Raw genomic sequence first — 7236 nt, forward strand, 5'->3', positions numbered from 1 at the left:
CCCGCCATAGCTCGACTATCATTCTAAAGTCCGGACGAGTCAAGTCTAGAAGATAACATGCTAGGATGTATGCCTTAAACTACTTTGATTTAAGTTAACTCTTGTATGTTATGTGCTTGATATGATGCATGCTTTTATATAATTAGCTCACCCTTGCTTGTTTGTGTGCTTGTTGTATGTGTTTTCTTTTGCAATGATCATCCACCTGGATGGGAGCAGAGGAAGATGAGGTTTCTTTGGAGGCAACATTGGAGAGAAATGAAAATGATGCTGCAGCTTAGACTCACTAGAAATTCTTAGTTCTCTTATGTCATTTTGAAGAACCTTATTATGTTTTAAGTTTCAAATTCTAGACATATTTTGGAATACTCTAGTGCTTGAAGTTTTAATTTCTTAGTAAATTCTGGAAGACTGTAATCCTATAATACTTTAAGTACATCTCTTAACTGCTTTCTAATATTATAAATTGGTGATGTCTTTTATATATATATATATATATATATATATATATATATATATATATATATATATATGGGATCTCACAGTTATTGTAACACTTATAATATGATGATTAACGAATGAAATCAGATTATAATAATAAAATTGACGAGTCTTTGAATTCAGAATTATAACAAAGAAATTCTTTTATTTTTAACTGAATATATAATATAACAATGATAACGAATTAAATCTTGCATGAAAAATTTTAAGATAAAAGCCCTCTAATAATATAATCATTTATGATTATAAATTTTTCTTAAATATATTATAATTTTTTTGTGTGAAAATTTATATTTCTTTATATATATATATATATATATATATATATATATATATATATATATATATATATATATATTAAGTTGTTAGGAAGTTACTGTATTATACGAGAGCAACTTAATTTCTAGCATGTAGTTTTGTGTGATTGAAGGTTATCTAGTAAGTGTAAAATTTCTTAATCTTTTTAATTTAATAGTTTTTTTAAGTATAGTTAAGTATTTATAACAATTAAATGATTTTATTATTAAATTATATTAATTAGGTGATGAATGAGATATGAAAATGAGTGATTGTATGAATTTTAATTTTATAAAAATGCGATACTTTTAAATAATATTAACTTGTCATGTTTGTATGATTTATATTATCTTTAATATATGATGATAATGTGTTAAGTGGAAATATAGTTTGTTTATATATATATATATATATATATATATATATATATATATATATATATATATATATATATATATATATATATATATATATATATTAGCAATGTATACCGGGTTTTAGTAGATAAAAATATCTTTATATATCATGGATTCTAAGTTTTAAGGTTAAGGATATTTTAATAATTTTCATTCTCAAAACTAAAAAAAACAAGAAACCCCCAAACCCTTACTCATCTCCCTCATTCCTCTCAACCTTTTCTCTTTCATCTCTCTTTCACTCCAACATTTTCTCTATCATCCCTACAATAGAAGTTAAACTATAAGCGTGATTGATAACAAATTTATTAAATTTACGCGGTAGGAAATGTGTTGATTACCGAAGGCATATTATCGACGACCTTCAGTCCTTCGATAAAAAGCCATTTATCGAAGGATTTCCTCACGGCTTCCATTAAGTTATTTACCGACGGTCATGAGCTAGTGACATAACATATCGACAATCGCTTGCGTTCGGTAATGTCTGCGATGGGTTAAGTTCTCAAATTGGGTATTCGTTCCCATTTACTCAGAATTTCCCCAATTTCCCTCCCCTTTACCCTCGTCTCCAGCTCCCCTTCCCTTTCCTTCCCCCATTGTGTTCGTGTCGTGAATTAACGTTGGTGCTCTCGTCTCCACAATCAGTTGCTTAGTTGGTTCATTGACGGCAGTTTCGGGGTTGTGTGCTAGGTTTAGTGATGCTGCTTTGTGGGTTGGCTGGTTGTTCATTTGTGCCGATTTGGGGGTTCTGCAACTTGGTTAGTTGACTTCGTTTTGGGGCTTCTGCGGCCAGGGTTCATGATTGGATTTTGCCTCTGGCATTAAGGGTCGTGGGTCGCGGATATCGTGAGGAGGCCGTTGCGGTAAGCCATTGAAAGTATGTTTCTATTTCATTTGAATACTTGTTTTTGTTTCTATTGAATACTCGTTAGATGCACACTAATTTTCACGTCTATTGAAAGGAACCTATGATGGGGTTGTTGTGTGAGAACTAGCTAGTTTTTGTGATGTGGATGGAAGAATTCACGGGATTGATTTGTTTATATAATGGACTTTGTCACGGGATTTGATACAAGTGTTACTAGTTTAGGAGGTTTCTTTATTGGTTTATTATTGAAGGTTTTATGTTCTTCTAAATCTGTTGCATTGATAAAAAACATAAGTAAATGTGATAGGTTAGATTCATTATGATGCAAGTAGATATTGTCTTCTTAAAGTTATGTTACTTCCACAATACTGAAGAGTAATATTTGACCTTAAATATATAGCTTCTTGGTCTTTAAATTTTTCTGTTAACTCAATAGTCTATGAAAGAAAATTGGTAAATTTCATGGAAGCCAATAAAATTTGTTGTTGTGAAGCATTTTTTTCATGTAGATTAATTAGCCGATAAGAAGTGTATGTATGAGTAATGATTATGGTCCATATTAAAGATTATTATACGTGGCAAATGTAGGTTTTTGGAGGAAGACCCACTGTTCAATTATTCGAAGCTGGTGTCAAATTTTGAGGCCTTGCAAATTGGGAGAAGTTGACCATCTAAAAACAATATGTAGTCAGTGATATTTAATTGTATTTAAATAGCAACTAAAACCCAAATACACTTCCAGTTGATGTGTTAGAGTGAGCTTTTAAAGGAGTTTGAATTGTGGCAAGAAAGGGAGGAAGAGAGTCTATGAAGAAGACTTGAGCAGGAAAGGAAAGCAAAGGCAAAGGTATGGGGACCTTAACTGAAATTGCATGATTGTATGTGTTATGTCCTATTATTTTCGTTCTTGTTTCATGAATTTTATCTTGTTCTAAAATGTTGAAAATGTTGAGTTTGAGTGTTAAGTTATGTTGAATGGAGTTTTATGATATTGTAAACATTGAGGTTTGTCAAACTTTGTTGTGAATGGTTTGAAACTGATTATTAAATATGTAAGAGGTTTGTTTTGGTACTTTAATTTGTGAATGATGAATTTGAAAAAATAAAGCATGTACAATGGTCTCTTCCATTGGTTCTAATCAGTTAGAATTAGCCATGAGACATCTTACCATGTTTATAAGACCATAGAATGTGTAGGTTTAGATTACTACTTTCAGTTTAGTAATGCCTTATACAACAAAGTAACGAATCGATTATCTTAAGTGATAATCGATCGTCATAGTGCATTTTGATGAAAAATGACGAATTTGATGAAGAATGGACATGAATCAAGCCTAAGGAGTTGTGGAACATGATGATAATCATAGATTGAGGTTAGTGGTTATGTTTAGGGTCAGTTAGACTTGTGGTTGAGAGTGAAGCATGGGTGAGTGTTTGGATGTACTTGAGTATGTGATTGATGAGAATGAGAGTGAAGGATAAGTCTACTTGTTGTACCTCGTAAATCCTGGTTCTATCTGCAGATAGGTGCTTCCTTTTGCCTTGTGTGCATTGGAAGGAGATGATTTGTAGGGGAGGCTATAAATGTCTTGTGGGGGAGGCTACAGGTGGACTGTAGGAGCGACTACATTCTATGTGGTAGGGTACATGAGTGAGACAGACTCTTTCCACTATAATATTATGGTACGGTGAGGATCATGGTGTTGTTCTTGACTGGGATAGTCATGAGTATGGTGTATCTATGATGATGATGCTCCAAGGAATCTTATATTGATAGTAATGGGATTATGTGGTGTAGACAACATAGGTGTTGGTGAACGGATAGACTACGGTCTAGATATGTGATGATCGAGGATCGAGGATCGAGGATCGGGTTTCGAGGATTTAGTAATTTATCGTGATGGATTATTGGGTTAGAGGTTTATGAATCTTATTGTTATTACTTCTATGTATGAGGTGTTTGATTATAGTTGATATAACTAGTATGTATGTATCTTATTATAATGATAATTATATCGGTAGCTTACCTCATACATGTTTATATTTGTGCATGTGAATGCGATGATCGTATAATGTGTGATGTTATACGGGGAGCAGATGATGCTACAAATGAAGATAAAGCATGATAGATCCATGAGATGATGGGAGACAGACTTGGGTTTTATTTACAGCTATTGTAATTGACTTTTTAACACAATGTAATTGGAGTTTTTTTATTTCCTTCATTATTTTGGTTTTATTTAAATAATGCAATTGGACAAGTATTTTTGAACTATTATGCGATGTAAATTTTGAATTATACCGATTTTTAATACCCCGTAACATCCCAGAAATCGGGGTGTTATAAAACGAGTACTCGCAAGTCGGATATTATAATATCTGCACCGGACGGGTTTAGAAGCGCGTATTAAAACATCCACTATCCGTTACCCGTTACCCAAGAATAATAAATATTCGCGAGTAGTAACTACTCATCGCGCATACTCGTTCCAATAGATTTTTTTGTCATTCCTAAATTTATCCCAACCATTTGTTTTATTCTTTTTTATCAATTTTCTTCGTCTAATTACCCTACCTATTTTTTGATCTAATTACTCTCACCTATTTTTTTTATTATTTAAATTGGACATTATTGAATATGTTAAAACTTTTAAACTCTTAACTAACAATCATAAAATTCATGCTCAAGACCGAAGAAAAAGTCTAATATTGAATATGTTAAAACTCTTAAACTCTTAACTAACAATCATAAAATTCATGCTCAAGACCGAAGAAAAAGTCTAATATTCAATACAAGATTTAGAAGAACTCGTGATAAAAATAAGAGTAAAATTGATACATAAATTTTTGCAAAAAATGATAATTAATCTAACGAAATTACATTATGAGACTCAACTTATAGAAGTGTTACACACATTTACACATTAATTTGTTTGAAATGAAAACAAAAAAGTTCAATTATCATATTCTGAATAAAAAACTTAAAAACTATTATTTATGTTTTTTTTCTATAAAAAAGATAAAAATAATTTTGTTAATAAAAAATACACAAAATATTTTAGTTATTATAGAAAGAAATATGCTCTAAATTATAATATGATGGTTAACAAATGAAATCAGATTATAATAATAAAATTGTCAAATAAATTGGATAAATATGATATGAATGTTTGAATTGAGAAATTAAGACGTGATTTTAAAAATGATCGAAATTTTTTTATTTTTAATTGAATATATAATATAACGATAATGATTATGAATTAAAGACAAATTTTAAAATAAAAACCCTCTAATAAAATGATAATTTATGATTGTTTCGATTATGGGGTGAGTCACCAAACTCCTTCACAATTTTGCCTTCTCGCCATCCGGTCTCGCCTTCAAGATCCGCTGTCTTGCTCTTCTGTCCGGGAGGGAACCTGTCAAAGATCCTCCGATGCCAAAGTCAGTATACGAACCGTTCGACAATTCAATAGAACAGTAATAAATGTGCAGTAAATGCAACCTATCTACCACTTACCTTTGACCTGTATTTATAGTTTTCGCCATGGGCTTGGGATTAGTGAAGAGTTAATCACGAACAAATTTTAGCCCAATGGCTCTAGTCACTGTTTACCTTAATCATGGTCTTAATGATCCAGAGAACCTACCGGCCGGTCATATCATAACCGTCCGTTAGTTTGATTCAGTATTGCTTTCTTTGGACCGTCTGTATGGTACACAAGCCCCCAAAGCCCTAGTGCACGTAGTGAACATTGGGTTTAAGGCCAGCTGATATCTTGGTTATGAGTGCGGGGGCTCCTGTTGATGACTGTTCGTCCTCGACGTTGGTTGGGTTGGAGGGCACGCAACTTGGCTACCTGATAAACAAATTTTTAATAACCGAAAACAGAGTCAAAAACTTGTTAAGACCTCGACAAGTGTACCGAATCGTATCAAGTAATAATAAATGGTAAGACCAAGTATCGTTTCCCAAGAGACTCACGGCGCTAAATAGTTATGTGATTGCTCAACTAATTAAGACTCTAAAGAAAAAATTTTGGGGTTTTTGGATGCAAATGCAATAAAATAAACATGAATGCAATTTGATCAATTGAGGCTAAACACAAGAATGAATGGATGAAGTTGATGATATTGTTGCATTCATCTTCTTCATGCATATATGAATTCATCTTCTTCATTAATGTTAATGCCACTTTCTAATTTACCTTAAACCCGATGTCTCGGTGAAGAAAGCCTACTCCTAATTACTAGTTCACAATGTCTTGTCTCCCTAGCAATTAATCATGCATTACATCCGCATAGAAGCTTAAAGGCAATCGATCCTCTTATTCCTATGTCTAGGTAATATTGCTTCCGGGAGAATTTCCTCAGTTCTAGATTTCTCCGTATGTGTCCATATCGACAAAATCAAAGATCATGCAATTGAATGAGTTAAACAAAGCATGCAAAGAGTAAAGAGGAAAAACCCTAACAATTAATGAAGTAAAGCCTTTATAATAAGAATCAATTCAATACATGAGAGTTTAAGAGGTTACATCTTTCCCAATAACAAATAAGGTTTAGCTCTCCATTATCATGGAGAAACTAGATGAACAATGGAATAAAAGAATGGAAGAGATAGAAAAATCCTAGAAAGAGAAAAGGAGAGCTGCCACATCCCAAAAATCTACCCCCAAGGGGTGAAAAATGTGTTTCTATGCTCAAGCCATCAAAAGATAAAATCCCTAGGACGTGCAAGTCCTTAAATAGAACATAAAAATAACAGAAAACAGGTCCAAGGCCATAAAAATAACAGAAAACAGGTCCAAGTCCATGTCGTTGATGACAAATTTATGAACACCGAAAAACGGCGCCACAAACTTGTTTAACAATCGGCAACTGTGACTGAATCGTTTCAAGTAATAAACTCGGTAAGACCAAGTATCGTTCTCCCAAAGGACTCACGGCCTAGTTTAGTTATGTGATTAATTGATTATTTAAGACTTAAGAACGAAATAAGTGGAGTTTAATATGCAAAATAGAAAATAAACATGTATGCATGAATTTGATCAATGGCTAAAACAAAATACAAACACTTCAATGGAATATATGGATGAGTATGTTGTTGGGGTTATCAATTTCATCTTATCCACTCTCATATACTTTAGGAAT

The sequence above is a fragment of the Vigna umbellata genome, chromosome 5, assembly GCF_029865625.1.
Source record: "Vigna umbellata cultivar VRB3 chromosome 5, Vumbellata_1.0, whole genome shotgun sequence".
Classification (NCBI taxonomy): domain Eukaryota; kingdom Viridiplantae; phylum Streptophyta; class Magnoliopsida; order Fabales; family Fabaceae; genus Vigna; species Vigna umbellata.